The following is a 24,191-nucleotide window of genomic DNA, read 5'->3' on the forward strand; positions in this document are numbered from 1 at the left end:
TTCCCTTGAATGTGGACACGTTTAGGTATTTCTTTGTATGTCTACCAGTTTTTATTGTATCCTAGACATTGTGAATGGTTGAAGAGACTCTGGGTTCTGTTATATTCCTCTAAAGAGTATTGACCTTTTGTTTTAATAGGCAGTTAACTTGGTCAGACTGATACTATGCACTATTTATCTTGCAGCAAGCAGCAGCTGAAGTTTCTGCTCAATTCTTTTAGCTTAGATGAGTTGCTTGGAATCTACCCATGCATATATAGTTCAAGGGCAGCCAAAGATTTGAGTAGAGTTTATGTGCAGAATTTAAGGCTCTCCCTTATAGGCTCTATTCTTCCCAGGATCCTCCCCCTTCTTTCAAGCTCCTGTGGTCACACTGAATTTTGTCCTCTGGTTCTTCAACCAAGTAAAACAGAGTTTTCTGTTGAGTTTCAGCCTCCTTGCTTTACAGAGACCAGGGCCTTCCCTCAGCAAAAAAGCTAAAAATGGAAACTTATCTAGTGCCATTCCCTTTTTCCGAACATAGGCTGTACTCCAATTTCTATCTGGTTTTCATTGCTTTCCAGTGTCTTCAGGTAGTTTTAAAAAAATATTTTTTCCAGAACTTTTAGTTGTTATCTGTGGAAACATTTATCCAATAGAAGCTACTCCTCCATTACTAGAAACTAGAACTTTGCAACACTTTTAATTGCTAATATATAATATGAATCTCCAAGACAGACAATATAATGTGCAGTATTTTACTAACTGATTTTGACCAGAAAGATCTTGTTTGTTTGTTTGTTTGTTTTAATGGAACAGCTGCAGAATGACTGCTGTGCTTTGGGAAAAGCTGATCAGAGGACAGCCTTATTCAAGGTGCCCTTACAACTTCTTGCCAAATCCAGACCTTGCTTATCATCCACTTAGATTTAATGCTCACTTAATTAAATGCTGTAGAAAACATACCTGCTTTAAACACCTTGCAATTAAGATGAGTTTGACCTTCGTTATAAGGTAAGAATTGTAAGGTAATATTAAGTGATTGTGTTCACCACTTAAAAATGTCTGAGCATCTAGGTTTGTGCCACTGGACAAGAGAAAAATTCTGAATATGAGATTGTATTCTGGCAGCTTGACACTTAGAGATGGGAATCCAGACAAAACAAATATGTACAGAGATAGGTACATGAGGTGATATGCACCATGTGAAGGCAAAGGCATTTTTTTACATGGACTCTGAAAGGAATCTACTACTGACCAATTCAGTACTTTGTTCCAAGTGAGCAACCCATTTGTATTTTCCCAACTTTTTATTTTTTAATTTTAAACTGTAGAATAATTGAAAAATAGTATAATAAACACATATATCCTCTATAATGATTTACATTTTGCATTTCCCACATTTGGTTTCTCTCTCTTTCTCTGTGTGTCTCTCCCAGTCTCCTTCCCCACCATAGTTTTTAAGGTAAGTTGCAAACATAAGACTTCACCCATAGATACTTCAGCTTGCATCTCCTAAAAATAAATTAATTGCATAATATCATCTAATATCCATTTGAGAAAAGCATATAGATCTTGTCCCAGGTGATGTCTTTGGGATAAGTTAATTTCCCTCCTTAGTATAGAAATCATATCTCTTTTCAGAAGAAAAAAGATTGTGAAGTAGAAGAGGAAAGCAGAGGGAAAAAAGGGTAGAAAAGATCTTGTGAAGCTAATACTGGTTACTAGTGTGTAAAGTACACACAGTAGCTAAGGTCCTATTGTATAGCATAATAGTCTCTGCAATTCTATTCTGGTTTACAATACTACATTGATATGGCAAATTAACTGCTTTAAGTAGTGGTTGCCTGCGAGGCTTAGGACCAAGCACCTCCCTGAAATAGCTTACAAGATGGTCGGGAGCTGGTAAAACAGACCAAACATTGCCCCACCTTCTGCACCTTGCTAAATTCAGCATCTCCTCTAAAACTCGAATCAGGCATCACCTAGGAAAACCCCCTCTCTGGCTCCTGCTCCTCTCCTGTGCGCCTGCTCCCACCACCCCTGGGTCTGGGTGGAGCATTTCTCCTCAGAGCATTCAAAGAACCCTGCTCCTGCCACGAGCCCTTCTTATCAGACTGTACCTGTTGCTCTTTGGCTCTCCCTTCCTGATTTCTGTAAGTGTAGAGAGTTTGAATTTGCACCCCCAGGCTTATGGTAGGGCCAGATAGATAGATAGATGTTGAATGTTTATGAAGGGTTAATCACCAAGATAAGCACATAGCAAGAGAGATGGCTGGTGGTGGGAAAGAGAAGCTGGGGCGGGGCCGCAGAATTGCTGAGAGCTGCTTCCCTCTGTGCCTGGACAGTGGGATTGTGGGGCTGGTCCTAGGCTGAATTAAACTTCCTTTCCTGGCTCACTGGCCTTTTTTTTGGCTGCGTTGGGTCTTCGTTGTTGGGTCTCCGTTGCTGCGCGCGGGCCTTCTCTAGTTGCAGTGAGCAAGGGCTTCTCTTCGTTGCGGTACGTGGGCTTCTCATTGCGGTGGCTTCTCTTGTTTCGGAGCAGGAGCTCTAGGCGCATGGGCTTTAGTAGATGTGGCACACAGGCTCAGTAGTTGTGGCTCACGGGCTCTAGAGCACCGGTTCAGTAGTTGTGGTGCACGGGCTTAGTTGCTCCGTGGCATGTGGAATCTTCCCGGACCAGGGATCGAACCTGTGTCCCCTGCATTGGCAGGCGGATTCTTACCACTGTGCCACCAGAGAAGTCCTCACTGACCTTTTTTCTTAGTGTCTTCCCTCCCTAGTTTCTCAGTGCCCTAACCCTTCTATTTTTCTCTCATCAAAAGCCATTCACACTAACATGTGGCAAGATAGGGCGGAGGAAGGAAAGTAAAAGAGGGCTGAGGCAAGGGGAGTAGTGACAACTTTTAAGTGTGACTTTATTCATCCCAGAGAGAGCAAAAGTACAAACACACCTCGAGTGTGTGCAAGAGTGTGGAATGGTGATTAAGATTCAGTTCCCACGAGATAGAAAATCATTCCTTCCTTACCTAGCCTTCCACTCCCATTTTCTGTCTCTCTGTCTGTCTGTCTCTCTCTGTCTCTCTCTCTCATACACACACACACACACACGTCTCCCTAACTTGCAGTTTGTCAGTTTAAATCAGCATGCAAAACTGCATACATGTGGGCTTCCCTGGTGGCGCAATGGTTGAGAATCTGCCTGCCAATGCAGGGGACACGGATTCAAGCCCTGGTCCAGGGAGGATCCCACATGCCGCGGAGCAACTAAGCCCGTGCGCCACAACTACTGAGCCTGTGCTCTAGAGCCCGTGAGCCACAACTACTGAAGCCCGCGTGCTACAACTACTGAAACCTGCGTGCCTAGAGCCCGTGCTCTGCAACAAGAGAAGCCACCGCAGTGAGAAGCCCGTGCACCACAACGAAGAGTAGTCCCTGCTCACCGCAACTAGAGAAAGCCCGCACGCAGCAATGAAGACCCAACACAGCCAAAAATAAAAAACAAACAAACAACAACAACAACAACAAAAACCTGCATATATGTTTCTTTACTTCATTAAAAAGACTTTAAAAATTCTATTTCCACCCTCCATAATTATATTAAATGTATAAAGTTGTTCTCCTCACTCCCTGTTCAGTTCTTGGGTTCATGACCTTCCCAAGTACAAATACTTGACTGATTTCAAGAAGGAAGCCCACAAGATCTGCAGGTTGTGAAAAATCTCTGGTCCTTCAAGGAGGACGAGAAGAGGAGCCCAGAGCATCCGTGGTCGAGAGCCATTTTCCTCTGGCAATCTGCTAGATCCTTGCTCCCAGAGGCAGCCCAGTGCTTGGCCGCTGCGCTCTCGTATTTCCAGAGCACTGGATTGGAAGCAGGTGCAAGTGGAGACCGAGAATCATTCTTGTCATGACTATCTGTATGGCAAATCATCTTTAAAGATTTCTTGTCTTTGGAAACAATGTCCAATAGAATGGACAAAGACAATGTTATGCTATAAAAAAATTATGTCAAAAATTGTGTTGTAGGTGAATACTTAATAATATGGAAAAATATTATTAAGTAAAATAATATATGAAACAATTTGTAAATGTGAATGTGCATATATATGTGTGTGTGTATATATATACATATATACATAACTGAAAGCATAATATACCAAAGAGTTAATTAGTTAATAATGGTTCTCTTTGGGTCAGAGTAGGATAATGGGCATTTAAAATTTACCTCTTTTTGTTTTATCTGTATTTCTTATAATTAACATGCATTACTTTTGTACTAAGATAAACATTTACAAGTACTTAAAATTATGTTTTATTAGAAATTCATCTGCCTGGTTGACATCATCCAAATCTTGGTTTAGTCTAATTTAACAAGAAATCAAAGACAATATTTTTAAAATCAAAATAAATGCTTTGTTAACATCAGGAAAGAGGAACCAAAGCATCCGCTAAAAGCCCAACTTGGTCAGACACCAGACTGGCCCAAGGATCCTGTGCTTTGCAGCACTGTTGATCCCCCAGATCCCCAGAGGCATAAATGTTGAAAGTTTCCGAAGGTAATGCAAATTACTGGAATCTGGGCAGTGTAGAAGCGTGAGAACTGGACAAAACAGGAAGATCTGGATTCCGGTAAGAATGCTATCATCGTCCAGGAGTGTAGCCAAGAAAAAATTCCTTGATCTCTATCCTCTCCAAAAACAGGCCCTTCTTATTCACTCAATCATTATTTATTGGGGCTTCCCTGGTGGCACAGTGGTTAAGAATCCGCCTGCCAATGCAGGAGACACGGGTTTGAGCCCTGGTCCAGGAAGATCCCACATGCCGCGGAGCAACTAAGCCCATGCGCCACAACTACTGAGTCTGCGCTCTAGAGCCAGTGAGCCACAACTACTGAGCCTGCGTGCCACAGCTACTGAAGCCTGCACGCCTAGAGCCCGTGCTCTGCAACAAGAGAAGCCACCGCAATGAGAAGCCCACGCACCCCAACGAAGAGTAGCCCCCGCTCGCCGCAACTACAGAAAACCCGTGCACAGCAACGAAGACCCAATGCAGCCAGAAATAAATAAATAAATAAATAAATACAGTTATTAAAAAAAAATATTTACTGAAGCTCTCCTGTGTGCACAGGCACTGACCTAGGCTCATGCTGGAATGCTGTGAGTCTATGTTATTTTACAGACTTGCACTCAATTTAATTTACACCACCATTTCCATCTTTCTGCAACAGAATTATCTAGAATTCTCAAGGTTTAAGGGTGGAGTAGAACTTTGTAATCTAGATATGGAAGACTCTAGAAAGGAGAGGAAGTGAGTGGCTCCTTGTAATGAAAAGGCGAGACTGTGGTAAGGGATAAATGGAGGAAAGAGTTGGAGATGGACCAGAACCAAACCCATGTGGCTCAGAACAGCCTGGGGGAAGGGAGCAAAAGGGAGAAACCCTGAGCCAAAGCAACGGGGAAAATTGCAGATCATGGTGGTAAGTTCCTAAGCATGATTGTCTAAATGCCTTATTTTCCTTGAAGTACAATACATTATTCTTTTTAGGCAACCACAATCTGAACCAAACAATGTTGATTGTGTTTGCAATTACTGCAGGAGAGGGAGAGATTAAGCTAAACATCTTTGTCCTTGGAGATTAAATACTGTACCTAATTGGTAAGATCATAGATTTTGACCAATATAGGGAACATGTGCCAAAATCAGTAGGAACTGGTGTTTTGTTCCAGAAAAACTACACAGACTAACCATGATCATAAAGGACATAATAGGTCATGGAAAGTTGTTTTTATACTTCTCAGAAGATATTTAGTTACATTGCTAGACACAGCACTTTATTTTGGTTTTAATATATCATCATTTGATTGTTTTTCCTCATCGCACAATAAGGTGCTTGCCAAGAAAATTCAAAGGCCTATCAGTAATTAACAACTGAGAAACAAACTAGTTGGAATACACTCACATAAGGACATGCACTCACGTTCAAACGCAAACACACACAGACATGAATAAAGGCCATCCGAGAAAAAGAAATATGAGGCATTCAGCAAGGAAAACTGACCACTAATCAGACTTTCACTTTGAGACCAAAAATAACTTTGGGCAAAAGTTGGTGAGCATATTCCCTCTTTATGAGAATCCCAAAAGCCCAATGTCATGTTACGTTAAAGGGCTCCCCTGTGCTCAGTTATCTTAGCTAAATATGGAGTCAGTGTACTGTATGTCAAACTAGATGGTGGTTGATAGAAATGTAGAACCTAGTTAGGTGCTCTGACGTCAGGACTGAAGATGTTTCTGGCCATTATGACAGTTTGATTCATTAAAAGAACACTAACAGCAAAATAAATTCCTGTTTCATTACACACAAGAAATAATCAAGTTCCTTGATTAATAACCCGTATGGCTGATGGGTTCTCATCCTTGTGTTAAGAAGCTAGAAAAAGCTCAACTGAGATCATCTTAATGTTCACTCAATTAATAATTGAGATCATATGAATCCAGAAATGTGCCATTTGAGGATTTTTGCAGATATTACATGCATGGCCTAGTGCTCTGTGTATTTTCTAACATTATTGGAGTATCTTATGTGTGCAAAGACCTACTAGAAAGCTTCTGACCCTTGCCTCCCTCTCCTTCAGACATCTACAGCTCTGCTTTCCTAAGTAAAATGTTGTAGCATTATAATGATTTACAGATTGTACATTACATATTATGTAATTAGATATGGAAAGTACACTCTGTGGTTCCAAACTTTATCACTTACTAATTGTAAGACCCTCTGCAAGTCAGTCTCTCTGAATTATAGCTTCTACATCTGTAAAATGGAGCTAAGAATACCTTTTTATTGGTGGTTTTAAAACAAGTCCTCAAATTCTTTGACACTCTTCCCATCAAAAGGTGGAGTCCAATTCCCCTCCCCTTATACATGGGCCAGGTTCAGTGACTCATGTCTAAAGAATGGAATGTGGCAGAAATAATACTATGTGACTTCTGAGGAGACAAATTTCCCCCTGGCTCTCTCTCTTGGAATGCTTGCTCTTGGAGCCTAATCACTTCACCATTTAGTGACAAAGCCAAGCTGTTGCAGGGAAAGTTCACGTGTAGGTCACATGTAGGTCAAGTGCCCGTATTCCAAAAACAGAGATGAGCTCCCAGCGGACAGCCAAACATTAGCCACCAGACATGTGAATGAGTGAGTGAGTTTTCAGGTTATTCTAGCCCCCAGTCCTGTAGCCAGCCTGGCTGACACTGAGTACAGCAGAGAGAAACTGTCTTCTCTAAGTTCTTCCAAAATTGTAGATTAATGAGCAAATAAATGTCATTACTGTTTTAAGCCATGAAGGTTTGTGGTGGTTTGTTATGCAGCAACAGATAACTGGAACAGATTTTGGTATCACGATGAGAATTGAAAACATACAGCAACGACTTCAGGACTGGACAGCAGGCAGAATTTGGGAGGGTCTTCAAGAGACTGTTAAAGAAAACCTCATGGTTCTTGAAGATGTTATTGGTTAGGGGTGACAGGAAAGTGAGGAAATGTTATTGGGAGCTGTCATATAGTGGTAGAAAGTTAGCAACAGTGTCACCCATGGTAACATGGAAGATAAAAAATATACCAAATTACCCAAATGACCTATCTAAGGAGATTTTCAGGAAGAGCATTGAATGTGCTGCTTGGTCATTCTTACTGACTACAGTAGAATGCAAGAAGAGAGAGAAACTAAAGAAAGAACTGTTAAATATATAGCAGGCAAGAATTGCTAGGTTTGAAGTAACAGTTTCTCCTTCCTCATCTCTTCATATGGCAAAATAAATGGCTTCCAAGTGAAGATCAAATCCAGAGTCCTGTCGTGAAACACGGCCCAAAGGTGAAGTCAGAGGTGTGACTGTAAAACTCTTTGTTAAGACCTCAGGAAGTTTTAAGGTGTTGCTTCATTGACCCTTTCAAGCATACAAAAGACCTGCAAACCATAAAGATGTCCTCAGCAGCTTTGGAGACACTGAGGTAGAGAAGGGCTAAATGAGATTTGTGGGTGTGGCTTTTGCCAAATAGAGTTGGTTATAAATTGATTCATAAGAAGCCTACAAAAAAAATTTTTTTTTTTTTTTAAGAATTATAATCAGCTTAGACCAAGAGGGACATTCAGGCCTTTGAATTCCCAAAGGGCACGAAGCAGTCTAAGAGAACTACTTGGCTGCAAAGATGGACTACTTTTAGTGGAAAAGGAAAAATGACTCAAAGGGTGGAATCGAGTCCGGCTATGGTGAACAACTTCCAGGAAGGAAGACCAGGTCCGAATCAGGGAACTGGCAACACACACTCAGGTGGATTTCAGAATAGCTGTGAAACGGGGACTGCCGTGTGCTTCCCATTTTTCTCCTTTTTGAACAGAAGTGTCTATAGCTTGACATGCCATCGTGTATTGGGTGTGGTGGGCAGACGGCTTGTCTCTTGATTCACAGGTCTTCAGATTGCGAGAAGCTGCACACAGGGGACAGGACCCAAGGAGTCTCAGCCACCCCTGGCCCTGATTTACGTGTCCAGATCATGGACCTCAAGCCTGATGCTACTGTAGGTACAATGTTTTAGGGATCTAGAGAGAGGCGAGTAAGTATATCTTACATGTAGGAGGAAATGTAAATAATTCATGTTCAATGGGCAGATTGTGAGGTCTTAAAACATGTCCACAAATTCTTTGATATTCTTGCCAACAAAAGATGCAGCCTAATTCCCCTTCCCTTGGAAGTGGCTGGCCTCAGTGACTTGCTTCTAACAAATAGAATGTGGCAGAAGCAATCCTGTATGACTTCTCAGATGATCACAAAAGAAGAGGCAGCTTTTGATTTGTTTCTTTTCTCTTGGCATGTTTGCCTTTGGAATCCAGCCACCACTGTGGTAGGCGGCCAAGCAGCCACAGGGAAGGGCCGTGTGGAGGTGTTCTGGCCACAGCCCAGCTGCCGTCCTGGCTCTCAGCCAGCATCACCTGGCAACCTGTGAGTAAGCGAGTTTACAGATGGTCCCAGCCACCAGTCTCAAGCCACCCCAGATATGCCCTGGGAAGCAAAGACAAACTGTCCCTGCCAAGCCCTGCCCAAATTACAAATTCGTGAGAGAAATAAATGCAATCATTGTTTTAAGGCATTAAGTTTTGGGGTGGTTTGTCACGTGGCAAGAGATAATGGGATGTTGATGTGTAAATGGTTACTAGAAATATCCACATATGTAAATACAACCTTGTAACAGTTACAAGGTTTTAGGCATTATAAACTACAATTTCTTTATGGTCCTCAGCTTTATCACCTACTAATTGTGAGACCTTTAGTAAGTCAGTCTCCTGAACATCAGTTTCTGCAACTGTAAAATGGAGATGAAAATACTTGTCTTAAAAAAATCATTTATGAAGATTATATAGCGACAAAGAAAATGATGATATGTTATTATAGGTTATAAAACCAGATTCAAATGATTGCAACTGTAAAAATGTGCAGATGAGAAATAGATGGATTAGGTTAGTAGGCATAAAAGTCATTTTTCCTTCCATTTTCCAAATTTCCATAAGATTATTTACTTCAGTAATAATAATTTTAAAAAAAGTATTTTCAAAAATCCCACTGTGCACTCCCAGCCCAAACCCAGGGAGTCAGTCAGTGGTTATTTCTTCTCAACCTCCCTGCCAGTTAAATCAGGTAAATGGTTAGGAAGAGGAACAGGGACAAAATGGCTTCTCGTCCCTTAGAGCTTGGGGGTCAATAGAGGATTGACTCCAGAACCCAGATTTCTTACCTCCCCAGTTAGCGTGCCATTTCTTCCACCTGTAACCTCAGTACTACTTTCATCTATGTGGGCTAAGCATTAGAACCAATGCCACATGAGATGCCCTGTATTTAAATAACTGGCAGTCCCAGCCATCTGAGCTTAGAGGCATGTAATCCAATGATCAGGGGAGCCTGTCAAAATGCATATGGTGGGGGCTTCCCGGGGGCTTCCCGGGGGCTTCCCCGGTGGCGCAGTGGTTAAGAATCCGCCTGCCAATGCAGGGGACATGGGTTCGATCCCTGGTCCGGGAAGATCCCACATGCCGTGGGGCAACTAAGCCCGTGTACCACAGCTACTGAGCCTGCGCTCTAGACCCCGCGAGCCACAACTACTGAAGCCCGTGGGCTTAGAGGCCGGGCTCTGCAACAAGAGAAGCCACCGCAGTGAGAAGCCCGCGCACCGCAACGAAAACCCAACGCAGCCAAAAATAAATAAATTAAATTTAAAACAAAAAACAAAAAACAAAAACCAGATGAGTTAATTGGGTAGGAAACACTTGTAAAAAAAAAAAAAATGCATATGGTGGAGTCTGCCTGCCTCCACCATATAATACCTGGGGTCTTTGCAGATGTAAGTAATGATTCTGAGAGAAAATCATCCTGAATTACAAGGGTGCACCCTAAATCCAATGACACAGGCAGAGAGCACAAGGACATGTGAAGGTGGAAACAGAGGCTGGAGTTATGTAGCCACAAACCAAGAAACGTCTGGAGCCACTAGACGCTGGAAGAGGCAGGGAATGGATTCTCCCTTAGACCCCAGAGGGAGGACAACCCTGAGGACACCTCGATTACAGCTTGTAGCTCTCAGAACTGTGGGAGAATAAATTTCTGTTATTTTAAGACACCAAGTTTGTGGTAATTTGTTATGGTAGCCCTAGGAAAGTAATGCAATGGATGAATCTCACAAATCATAACACTGAAGGAAAAAAGATTCAAGTTACAGGAAAAAAACCATTTAAATGAAGTTTTTAAAACATGAAAACTGATGCTTTATAATACTTACAGATACATATATATTGACAAAACCATAAAGAAGCAAATGGGAATGACAAACACCAAATTTAGGGGAGTGGAAAGTGTGAAGTGATGGGAAGGAAGGGGACACAATGGGGTTTCACAGAGGGCTTCACCTGTACTGATAACATTGTGTTTCTTAAGCTGAGTACTGCGGTCAGGCATGATCAATTTCATATTTTTATGTTGTTGTGTAGGACTTAACTATTTAATAATAATTAAATTTTAAATAAAATTTAAAAGGAAGTGGAAAAACGACAAGAAGGAAAGTCGATGATGGCACCTTGAAGGCGGGAGCTTCTTTCTTGGATAACACATGACCTTTCAAATGTCAGCCAGGACATGATTTGGTACATATGTATCTGCAGATACTTAATAAATGGATGAAAATCACTTCGTTAATATTCAGTGTTCTGATGTCGTTTATAAATAATTCCAATAGTAACCTTTTTCACTGGAAAAACACCTGTACAGTGTCGACTCTGATTACTCCCTGTGGATATTGTTTAGCTAAAAATTAATATATCATACTTTCTAGAATGACAGACTGTGGGCTGGAATAAGAGAAAACAGTAATTTATAAGATGGAGTAATTATTGGAGGATCCAGGTACTATTTACTGACTTTCTTCTTTGTTCTCAAGCCAACAAAATTATTGAGTCCACATTCCGAGTCCTTTATTGGTCTTAATCTTAGGTTGTCTATCAAAAACAATAGTGTTGTGGACTAATAAACACCACAAATCCGTAATAAACCACACAGGCCCTTCGTCTTCCAAGGTAATAAGTGAGCTCAGCTGAAGCATTATCAAAGTGTCACTGACTAGCTGGGCTGTGGAGCCCTTGCTCCCTTGGGTGGCTGAGGCCGCCTCCCTGGCTGTGCTATCTGGACTGTCCACGAGGTGGCAGCAACTGCACAGCTGTCAACCAGCGGCCTCCAAGGGCAACCAAGGCTGCCATTGACTTCCTCACCACCAACAGGGCGGTTGTAGTTTGTCAGATTTGGTTGTTTCTTTTAGTGCTGGGATTTAGAAAAGCATTGTGACCATTTCCAATTAAAAATTATTCAGGTTTAATCACAAGTAGCATAAACAATAGTTTGATATCTAGTATAAACAGCCTCACCTTGTTTTCTTTCCTTTTTTTTCTTTTTTTCAATATACTTGGTGAAATGCTTTACTATTTTAAAACCACGCCTATTTCCCAAAGCGTACCAGTCATGTGAATAATTTCACATAATAAGACATACATTTATACTGTGAAGGTACAGTGGAAGTCAACAGCTAAAATATTCAAAGAAAGAGTCTTTCAAACAATTTGCATTTTACAAAGGGCAGAATCATTTGACAGCAGATAAATTACAGCTGGTTCCAGTGGCCTCTTCCTGTAGGACACTATTGCTAAAATCCAGATTCAGCTAGGAAATGTCACATCAAGTCTCTAGCTTTCTTACTCAGTCTTACATTGCCAGATCTGGAAGCTCTGAACCCCTTAGCACCTAAGCCCCAAAGTGTTAACAAATTAAGTCTTATGGACCCCTGCTCAGACCCTAGTCCAGCCATGGCCCTCTGTTTTGGTGGGGAAGGTTCTTTTTCTGTTAGAGTTGGTGCAGCCAAAAATGAAACCAAAGCCGAGATTAAAACAGCACAAGCTTTATTCAATGGCCAGAGAATGGAGAAGTGGGAATTTAGTAGTCTCACCCACCTGGGGAGAGGGATTTGATTTTAAAGAGTAAAGAGAGAGGGAGGAGAAGTGAGGCTGATGATGGGGAGGCATATGCATTAGTTTTCCAGGGAAGGGACAGGGCTTTCTGAGGGAGTGGGGTGACACCCTCCTTTTATCCTTTTTTGGTCCTTGACTTCCAGTTATGGCCACCAGTAAGTGTGTCATTTAATATGCTAATGTAGTAAAATCGGCATATAATGAGACTCAGGGTCTGTTGGAGGTCAGATTCATTGCCATCTTGGTTCCAGCTGGTTCCATCTGGTTTTTGTTTTTCTCTTCCTATAGCTTCCTTTCTTATCTTCAGACTCTGTGATTTAAAGATTTATATTAACTTCTGTTAAAGGTGGGGATTGGTGAGTTTTGAGCAAGGATCTGTGCCAGCTCTGTCAACAAAATGATGATTATAAGAGTGGTCCTTAGCAATTTCTGAGCTGGCACTGCCTAATTTTCAAAGTAGTGTAAAGGAAGACTCTTGCACATCCCTCAGATGTAAACATTCTAAGTATGCTTGAGATGTATAAAGAAAAAGAACGAATGAACTAGAAAAGTGCCTTCTCTAAACTGAACATAAATGTGGAGCACTAGGAGCAATGTGGTGACAGGAAGAACACTGGCTTTGCTTCTGGGAACACAGATTTGAGCCCTTTCCCTAAGGAACTGTGGAATCTGAGCTATCCCCTCTGTGTAATGGGGATACCATTATCTTAATACCTCTCCTACTGACCTCCTGGGTTATTGTGAGACTCACAGGGAACAAATAGTCTAGATGCTCAATAAATGTTTGTTAAATATTGTTAAATAAAATGATGGTGGAGGAAATTCCCGGCAGTCCAGTGGTTAGGACTCAGCACTCTCACTGCCGGGGCCCGGGTTCAAACCCTGGTCAGGGAAATAAGATCCTGCAAGTCGTGTGGCATGGCCAAACAAATAAATAAATAAAACTAAATGATGGTGGGAGGACTTTAAGAACTGTACTTTTGGGCTTCCCTCGTGGCGCAGTGGTTGAGAATCTGCCTGCCAATGCAGGGGACACGGGTTCGAGCCCTGGTCTGGGAAGATCCCACACGCCGCGGAGCAACTAGGCCCGTGAGCCACAATTACTGAGCCTGCGCATCTGGAGCCTGTGCTCCGCAACAAGAGAGGCCGCGATAGTGAGAGGCCCGTGCACTGTGATGAAGAGTGGCCCCCACTTGCCGCAACTAGAGAAAGCCCTCGCACAGAAACGAAGACCTAACACAGCCATAAATAAATAAATAAACAAACAAATAAATAAAAAAGAATCTGCCTGCCAACGCAGGGAACACGGGTTTGATAAAAACAAAAAACAAAAAAACTTTACTTTCATAAACAACCCAAAATATATAACCATAGGGTTTTATAACTGAAACAGATAATGTAGGAATCGTTTTCAGGAATGAACTGACTATGAATATCCTTCCATCCGTACTTAGCAGTGGTTCTCAACTCTGAGAAGCTTTTTAAAATTCCCAGTGCCCAGGGTTTTTTGTGGGGGGTGGGGTGGGGGGGGGAACCAGACCTTGTTTTTGTATTGTTGTTTGGTTGGCTGGTTGGTTGAAGCTCCCTAGGTGATAATAACATGTAGCCAGGATTGAGACCTATGGCTCTAGTGCAAAAGTCAGTGTCATTTTGAATATTGGCTATAATTGATTCATAGTAGAAATTAGTTTCTATTTGATAAAAATTTCTACCACTTACGGCCAGAAATACAGGGTTGTGTCTTGATCACTTTTTTTGGTTATAACACTCTTGCTCTTTGTACAAAATAAAAATTGCTTTGATGCAGAAAATGTGAAAAGTACAGTGAAAATAAAACAAAAAAAATCACTCTAAATCTGTAACCACTGTTAACACATTGGAGCATGCCCTTGCAGTTTTTTTTCCTTGTGTGTATATGTGTATTTAAAACATAACAATGGAATCAGGCCATGTTTTGTAGCCAGCTCTGTTCACTCAGGAATACAATACGGACATTTTCCCATGCCAGTAAACTTTCTTCTGTGACATGGTTTTTAATGGCTACTTTGCAGCCATAATTTCTTTAATCTCTTGTTGTTTAACCTTAGATTCTTTTCAATTATTCTATTGTATTAAAAAATATTGCAACGAATTCCTGTAACATTTTTTTTTGCACAGTGCCCTGATAATTTCTTTGAATAATTACCCCACCTTTCATCTTTACTCCTGACCAGTTTGGGCAGGCTTTTCGATGAATCAGCGAAGATGAGCTTCTTGGAAGTGCTGACACCAGTGACCTACCTCCACATTCTACAAGTGCCTCCAGAACAGCTGGATCTCTTAGCCAATACTGTCAGGGCAGCTCAAAATTAGCCTGACATTCAACACATCAGTGGTTCTCAAGGTTTAATGTGCCTACGAATCACCTGGCAAATGCAGAGCCTGTCAGTATGCAGATCTGGAGTGGAGGCCGAGATTCTGAGTGTCAAACAGGCTCCCAGGTGATGCTGTGGCTGGTCAGTGGACCACACGTGAAGAGCAAAGACCAAGGTTACATCCCCCACTACTGAGGACCCCTGTGTCTCCTCTTTCCCAGTTACCTAACACGTGATGACTTCACAAATAAAGGGTAGGGTTGAAGTGAGTATCTACTTTCAATACTGTAATGTGTTGATTCAGGCCAGGTCTTGGACCTTGCTTTTGAAAGAAAAAATTTTTTGTCTGTGATTTTTAGTGCTCTAATTTCCAGGTGACTATTAGGCAGCTTTTCTTTCAATGTTAGTCATTATATGAAAGAGAAAATTCAAGGTTTTATAGCTGGGACTGATGGCATACAATGGATCCCAAGAGTGACTAAGGCAGCATACCCTTTTGTCCACTCGTTATAGGAATCCATCCACCTTCATGGGTGGCTTATCTTGGAAACATGAAGTGTAAAGAACATGCTTTGTAGTTGATGGGATTTTCCAGGAAGCATGACTTTTTTTTTTTAACCAGAGAAAACTAAGCAAATGCTTCACAGTTTTTGTTTTAACAAGGTGAGCTAACCTACCATCTACTTTTTTTTCTTTTAATTTATTTTTATTTATTTATTTATTTTTGGCTGCGTTGGGTCTTCGTTGCTGCACGCAGGCTTTCTCTGGTTGTGGCGAGCGGGGGCTACTCTTCGCTGCAGTGTAGAGGCTTCTCATGGTGGTGGCTTCTCTTGTTGTGGAGCATGCGTTCTAGGTGCGTGGGCTTCAGTAGTTGTGGTGCGTGGGCTCAGTGGTTGTGGCTCGCAGGCTCTAGAGCGCAGGCTCAGTAGTTGTAGTGCGCAGGCTTAGTTGCTCCACGGCATGTGGGATCTTCCCAGACCAGGGATTGAACCCGTGTTCCCTGTATTGGCAGGTGGATTCTTAACCACTGGGCCACCAGGGAAGTCCTCAACATCTACTTTGAACATTGACAACACTTAGCATTTAAACAGCTTTTATTACAAAAGAACAATGCATGTTCATTGTAGGAAATTTGGACAAGTTAAAAAGTAGAAAAAAAATTACCCCTAAATCCCATCACTCAGAGATAACCGTTGATAATAATCTATGGATATTACAAACATGCTCAAGTACCTCAGCAAGTTAGGAAAACCCTCATTTCCTCTCTGGTTTCATACAACCCCTCCAGATACAAATCCTGTCCATTTTTTCTGCTCCTTATCCTAGGAGGTAGGGACAGTAAATCCGAGACACTTAAGAACTATTTCTTCTTCACATCCTTCATCAATCATATTAAATGTTTTATTTGGGGAAAATGATTATTAGGTCATCTAAAATTTTATGATACATATCTTCATAGTGAAAAATTTCCACTTGTTCTTACAAGTGGAAATTCAATTGTTTAATGATTTTAGCTTTTTTCCAACAGCAGTTTAGCAACCCTTCCTTGAGTCAGCTGCCCATACTATGACAAGCTAATTAACTACATTAACCCCTGCGTGTCAGCTCACATACCGTATTCAATAACTTAAAATATCATAGGGTGCTGCAGAATAATTACTAGAACTATGATTTGATCAGTGTTTCAGAGTTTACAATAGGTCCATATACAGACATTTCACATGTACTTTATTGTGTTGTCACCATAGCAACTCTATGAAACATTAGTTTTATTTCTGTTTTATAAGTGACAAAACTGAGGCTCAAAGATGATAAGTGATTTGCTAAAAAATCTCATGTTCAGCGAGTGGCAGAATAAAGAAAATGTTACCTTTTTTGACTTTCTGCTACTGACCAATTCTTGTCCTTAATTTCCTTATTAAAATGTTGCAGAATAAAAAAGGCTTCATGTAAAAATACAAGACAAATATGCAGATGTTCTTGCTTCCTGCTGTGCTGTAATAAATTCCTTTATCTCTGAAAATAAAATAAAATTAAAATGTAAGATATGTATGGGAACTCTCTTTTCAGTTTTTCTGTAAATCTAAAACTGTTCTAAAAAAGTTTATTTAAATGTAAGAAAAGATAATCTAATAAAATAACATACATCATATCAGAATATCTTTTATATAAATAGTTCTTTCCTAATCTCCATTTCTGCCTTCACTGCTTTACAATCCTGTGGTGTCCTGTAACCACAGACCTCTGGCCCTCTTGACATTGACGACTAGACTGCTGAGATTTTCCAGCCAAGAGACCACATTCCGCATAATCCAGAGGCTGCCAGTATAATGAAGCGTCTTTTCCAGTGTGGCCAAAGACACATTTCCCTTCTAGGTTTCTAATTCTTTCAGTCTCAGAAATGTGCTGGCATCCACAAATTAAATTTCACTCCTTTGGAAGATGAGCATTACTAGGGATGATTGCCTTAGAACACTGGGTGTATTTCAGATCCCAATTCAACAAGCAGGTGCCTCTCGCCTTCCAAGAGCCCACGTCATTGCCTCAGGCTTCTCTGGAACTTCGCCACAATTACTAGCCAGCAACTCTTCTGATAGAAGTGGGGCCCTAGCACAAGATGAGGTCACTTTACCTGCCTGATGGCGTTACACTTATAGTCGCCATTCTTTTAGGAGTTAAACAAAATCTAAGTGCTTAGCAACCCCTTTTTGTTCAAGAGGACTCCATCTTTTTCCTTTCCATCTTTTGTCTTCCAAGGGTGGATCTGCCAGACAGATTCTTCGGGCATTTGGAAAATTGAATTTGGAGGAAAGACTGAGGCCAAGAAGCACTCAGGCTAATGGTGGTAGAGAAATTTCTCAGGGAGAAGCCCTGATTCTGGACACATGGCCTTCCAGAATTTCTAGCTTCCTTCACAGCTAGGTGTGGCCATATGGTGTGGCCATATGACTAAGTTCTGGCCAATGGGATGTGAGCCAAAGTAATGTATGCAACTTCTGGGTTAAGCCTTTAAGAGGAAGGGGTGTGTCTTCCCTTCTTTCCCTCTTTCTGCTAGCAGGAATATGGGTGGGGGAACGAACCATCTTGGTTGCAAAGATGAGGGCAACATCCGAAAGATGATAGAGCAACAAGAGGGAAAAACCTGGGCCCTTGATTACTTTGCAAAGGAAAGCCACTATACTTCCACATGAGAGAGAAATAAACTTCTAACTTGTTAAAGCCATTGGATACCATTTCTTACCTGCTTGAATAGATTTTCTCCCAATGTCAATGTCAGTGTCAGCCCATGGAGTACACCTTTCAGGCTCTGGGCCCTCCCAGCGGCCCCTGCCCCACTGTAATGAACTAAGGCAGGATTAGGGTGCTGCAAGGTATGATTTGTTCTGTACTTTCTTTCTCTACTCTCTCTCTCTCCTGTGGTTCTTAGATAAGTTCTCTTTGAAAAGCATTACACAATGTTCTTTCTCTCATTCTGTTCTCTGCTCTAAGCTTTCAGTCAATCAATCAATCTTTCTCACTCTAAGGCTGTGTTATTAAGCTCACCACCTTTGTGCTGCTGGCATCTATTAAGGCTGCAATTCTGTTGTTCTACTGCTCATTCCCAGCTGACTTGTTGCACAGTAGAATGGGGCAATTTATCACCTTCAGAAAACCCTACCACCACTTACATAGTAAAAGGACAGGCTCTCTCACATAAAACCACTGCGAAGATGACTTTTCTAAGGAAAACAAACACATTCTCACTGCCATATCTCATGACACAGCCACTCTTAGAAGAACTAACTGGATCTCAACTGGATCCAAAGACTGAAATCAGCCCCACCGCATCCCTGAGGGAAAGCTAGCAGGTGTGATGGGTGGAGAGCCATTCACTCAAGCCAGAGAAAACTGTATCTTGAAACAAAACAATTGGTAGTCCAGGCAAGCTGTTGGCACCAGCAAGATGCTGCAAGAATTACAGTGGCCTCTTTACAGGAAGGCAGAACATGGCATTGGGAAATCCAGGAGCAAGCTGTATTTGGAGAACTCAGCTTGTAGTTGGTATTTGGGAAGTCTGTCAGCAGATAGCAGGACTCCAGGCAACAGGCAGAAGTTTAAGGACAGGACTTCAGGCCCTAGAATAGTGATTCTCAACTGGAGGCAGTTTTGTCTCTCCAAGGGATATGTGGCAATGTCTGGAGACATTTTTAATTGTTATAATTGGGAGATGCTAATGGCATCTAATGAGCAGAAGCCAGGTATGCTGCTAAACATTCTACAGTGCATAGAGCAGCCCCTACACACAGACACACACAATAGAAAATCATCCAGCATAAATGTCAACAGTACCAATGTGGAGAAACCCTGCCCTAGACACTAACATTTACAGGGCATGGCCCCTATCTCAGGAGTGTCAGGGGTTCTGAGCTGTCTGCCAAGGCACAGGCTCGAGAAGGAAAGTAAGACCTGGCCCTGAGTACCAAAGCTAGGCTGCAGGTCAGAGGAGCAGGACTGAATCCCATTTATCAGATGGTGGCACAATGTCACAACCAGAACTAGGAGCAAAGTAAATTAATCCCAAATCCACAGGGTATCCCACTAGAACAGTTTAAATTCCTCCAGGAATCCAGGAAGATTGTTCTATAGCAGGATTCTCACCCTGGTTCTTTAAATCTTTTGGAGGCAGGGGAAGATCTAAGCACAAAGATAAGGGGATCTTGACCTTCCTCAAATTATATGCGAAATTATGTATTTTTGCATTTTCCTGGGGTAAGGATCCAAAGCTTCTCTCAGGTTCTAAAAGTGGGTATAAGATGCAAAAAAGGTCAAAACTACTGCTGAAAGCCTAAGGTATCAGGATGAACCTGGCAGGAGGGGAACATGTAGTCTTAAGTAAAGGAAGAATAATTAAACACTTACTGTTTACCAGGTACTGTTCTGTTGCCTAACTTGGATTAACTCATTTAATCCTCGTAACAATCTTATAAAGCAGACACTTTTTCAATCCCATTTTATAGATGAAGAAACCAAGGCTAAACTTTCTCTGAGGCAATGCTTACCAACCTTTTTCCCATCGTGGCATACACGCAAAAGCTATTATATAGAAAAATTGTGAGTATTCATAAGAAAGTTTAGTAACGTTGCCATAAATAAGAGCAGTCGACAAAATAAAATTGCACATCTATATTTTAGCAACAAATAATTAGAAAACACAATTAAAAGAAAGATGCTAATGGTAATGGCAACAAATGATAAGGCACCTTGGAATAAATCCAACAAAACATGTGCAAGATCTTTATGGAGAAATCAAAAAGCTTCAGTGATACACATCAAAGGTACAGTGGGGTAAAGGGATGAGGATGCTCATGACCAGAGGCAATTGGTCCAGGGGCTCCCGCAGCCCATGTCCACTTCTCACCTATCTGCCTTGGCCTCGTCAGGGCTGAGGGTTTAAAAACCCTGAAGCCCATTCAGAACACATCAGTTTGCTTACATGGCACACCAGATAGAAAACTCTGCTATTACCATTAAAGAAATTTAATTAGTAGTAACAAGTTTTGCAACAAAGAAAACGCTAAGCCTAGCTATTTCTAAAGGCAAGAACAGCCAAGTAGTGGAGATGGTTCCAATCATACATGAAATCTTGCAGAACAGAAAAAAAAAAGGGAATAGCATCCAGCTCATTAACTGAGGCTAGCACAACCTTGACACTAAAACCAGACAAGAACTGGGAAAAGAGGTTTTCAGGCTACTGTAAGATCAACAGACAAAATATAATTGCAAATCTACCCTTTAGCAATAAATATATAGAAGACACAATTAAAAGAAAAATGCTAATCATAATGGCAACAAAATATATTATATAAGGCAACTTGGAATAGATCTAACAAGAGATGTACAAGTCCTTTATGGAAAAAAAATCATAAAATGTCAGTAAAGGACATTAAAGAGGATGTAAACAATATTTTGCTAAAATGACCTATAGGTTTAATGACATTCTATTCATGGAACTTGACAAGCTGCTTCTAAGATACAGGAGAGCAAAGAGCCAAGAATAGCCAAAACAATCCTGGAGAAGAACCAGGAGAAGCAATGGTCTTACTACCAGATACTAAGACTTGTTATTAAGTCATTAAAAACTAAGAACATGTTATAAATTCTGAGATAGATCAATGGACCAAAACAGAGTCCAGAATAATACCCATGAACAGATGAATATAAGGAAAACTTATCTATGGCATTGCAGATTAGGAGGAGAGATACGGACTATTCGATAAGTGTTAATTGATTAACCATGTGAGGGGAAAAGTTAAGTGAACTCCTATCTCACAACTGTACACAGAAATCAATTCTTGATAGACAAAGGCCTTAAAGACAGGATTTTTTTTTTATTTTATAAATTTACTTATTTATTTATTTTTGGCTGAGTTGGGTCTTTGTTGCTGCACGCGGGCTTTCTCTAGTTGCGGCGAGCAGGGGCTATTCTTCATTGTGGTGCACAGGCTTCTCATTGCTGTGGCTTCTCTTGTTGTGGAGCACAGGCTGCAGGCACGTGGGCTTCAGTAGTTGTGGCACATGGGCTCAGTAGTTGTGGCTCACGGGCTTAATTGCACCATGGCATGTGGGATCTTCCCGGACCAGGGCTCGAACCCGTGTCCCCTGCATTGGCAGGCAGATTCTTAACCACTGCACCATCAGGGAAGTCCTAAAGACAGGATTTTTAAAACTTCAGAAGAATATATAGAACAGTATCTTTCTCACTTTGAGGTAACAAAGGATTTCTTAACATAAAACCGGAAGCACAGATTCAATTACATTATAATAAAACTGCTGTTCCTCAAAGAATATCAAGTTATCAAGAGAGTGAAAACAGAAGCCAAAAACTGGAGGAAGATACTCATTACACATAGAGTGCACTCAGGGTTAATAACCAGACATATGGTCTCCTTTGAATCAATAAGAAAAAGATAAAAATCTAATATAGAAATCGACAAATATGAATAGCCTTGCACAGAAGAACACATCTGGGTGATAAATAAACATACGAAACTATGTTCAACCTCATTAGTTACTAGAGAAACACAAGTTCTTGTTTCATACCCACCAGGTTGACAAAAATTAAAAAGTCTGACAATAGCAAGTGTTGGTGAGAATTTGTAATAATGGCAACCATCACACAGTATTAAATAGTAATCTGGAACTATCCAGTAAAGCTGAGCATGTGCATTAACCCTATCACCCAGTGATTTCTCTTCTGGTGTAGTAAGCAGGCTTCTAAGACGGCTCCCCACCTCCCGGTTTTCATGCCCACGTGTAATTCCCTCCCCTGAAGGGTTACCTGCACCTAGTAACTTGCTTCTAATAGAATACATCAAAAGTGGTGGGATTCCACCCTGAAATTAGGTTTCAGAAAACTGACTTCTGCGTAGCTCTCGTTCTCTAGCGCTTCCTGCTTTCTCGCGAGAAGTTGTTGGAGCAAGCTGCACCAACGCAGACACCCACAGGGCAAAGAACTGAGGGCTGCAGCCAGCAACCAGAGAGGAGCTAGGCAGCTTTCAGCACAACAGCCCGGGGGAACTGATTCCCTCCAACAACGAAGTGAGTGCGTTTGGAAACGGATTCTTCCCCAGAGGATAACTGCGGCGCCTGCCCACGTCTTGATAGCAGCCATGTTAGAGCCCCGAGCCAGAGGATCCAGCTAAGCTACGTCTGGATTCCTGACCCATAGCAACTGTGAGATAATAAATGTATGTTGTTTCAAGCTGTTTAAATCGGGGGAAATGTTTAATGCTGCAATAGATAATTAGTACGTCTGAGTATAAATCCTAGCACAGCGCTTCCCAGCAGGTGCAGCAAGGCACACTGGTATATGGAGTATGGATTACAGGTAAGCCCAGATATTGCTCCTTCGATCACTGGGGCTGCCGAGAACAGGTAGGTCAAGGCGGGCCCGGGATAAGCCGAGTTCAAGAGCATATTATCCCCAGCCAAGGGCAGCCTCAGCTGTTTACCCCAGTATGCCATACAGTGTTCCTGGGTTTTGTGTGTATGTGACATGATGTGAAAAAGGTAGGAAAGCCCTGGATTAGAAAATAATTTCTATTTCTTTCAGAATGTGTTTGGTAATTTATATTTACTAGGACTGTGTTTTCAATGTTTCATCACCTGTGAACGTGCTAAAACTGCAAATTTTCAGACTCCATCTCAGACCTACTAAATCAGGTACTCTAGGGAGGAGTCTCAGCAATCAGTGTTCTTAAAAGGCTTTCAGGTGATTCTCATACATGCTGCAATCTGAGAAACACTGTTGTGGGAATTGGTGCATTTCACCTGTTTTCAAATTTATTGGCAAATTATGTCCTCTTTCCACTGCTAATGTTATTAGTGTTTTCTCCTCTTGGGCAACTCTCTGAAGGTTTATCACTACTATTAGTATTTTCAAAAGACTGTACTGTTTCTTCACTTTATATTTCATTAATTTTTTCTCTTATTATTTCCATCCTTCTGCCTTCTTAAGGCTTATTCTGTTCCTGTTAACCAAATATTTGGGAGCACTTTTAACCAAATATTTGGCTCAGGTTGATTGGGGTGTGGGTAACACAGATGGTATAAATTCTGGCCTCAAACACATGTGATGACAAACTTGTGGTTAGATATTCTCCAAGTATTTTTCCCCATTTTTACGTTTCATTTAGATGCAAGGGCGATAGGTTAATTCCCTCCACTATCTCTCTCTCTCTAGGGCACCCCACTCTCACCACCACATCCCAGATCAGTGCTCTTGAATGTACCTAGTATAACCTTTCTGGAATCCTGGCTTCATGCGGATGTTTTCCAGCCCATCTCAGCTTTTACAGGCCTCATGCTTTTGTCTGTCCTCCTCAGCACGTGGCCACCCAAGATAGCCAGACACCTCCATGGCAAACATCAGCATCGGATAGGCTTACCTCTCTGAATTTTTACTTTCTTACTATCTATAGCAGGGATATTCCTCCTTTTCCTGATAGGCCAGCCAAGTATTTTTTAAAAAATTTTAAAGTATATTTTATCCAGAATTTTTAGTTCCATACTGGAAGACTTCTCTGGACATCTAGTCTTCCATATAATCAGAAATGGAAGTCATTATATTTGTAACAAGCATTTTCTTTGTCTTTTCCTAACTTTTAAAGTTGAATGCTTATCTCATTTTTAAGGCTTTCATATTTTTTATATTTTTAAGCTATAAATTTCCCTCTGAATACCACTTTACCCCACAATAACAATCGAGATAAAATCTTGTTGAGTATTTACCATTACTATGCAACATTACTATTGCATAGGTGCAATG

This window comes from Balaenoptera musculus, chromosome 7 (assembly GCF_009873245.2).
Source record: "Balaenoptera musculus isolate JJ_BM4_2016_0621 chromosome 7, mBalMus1.pri.v3, whole genome shotgun sequence".
Lineage (NCBI taxonomy): Eukaryota > Metazoa > Chordata > Mammalia > Artiodactyla > Balaenopteridae > Balaenoptera > Balaenoptera musculus.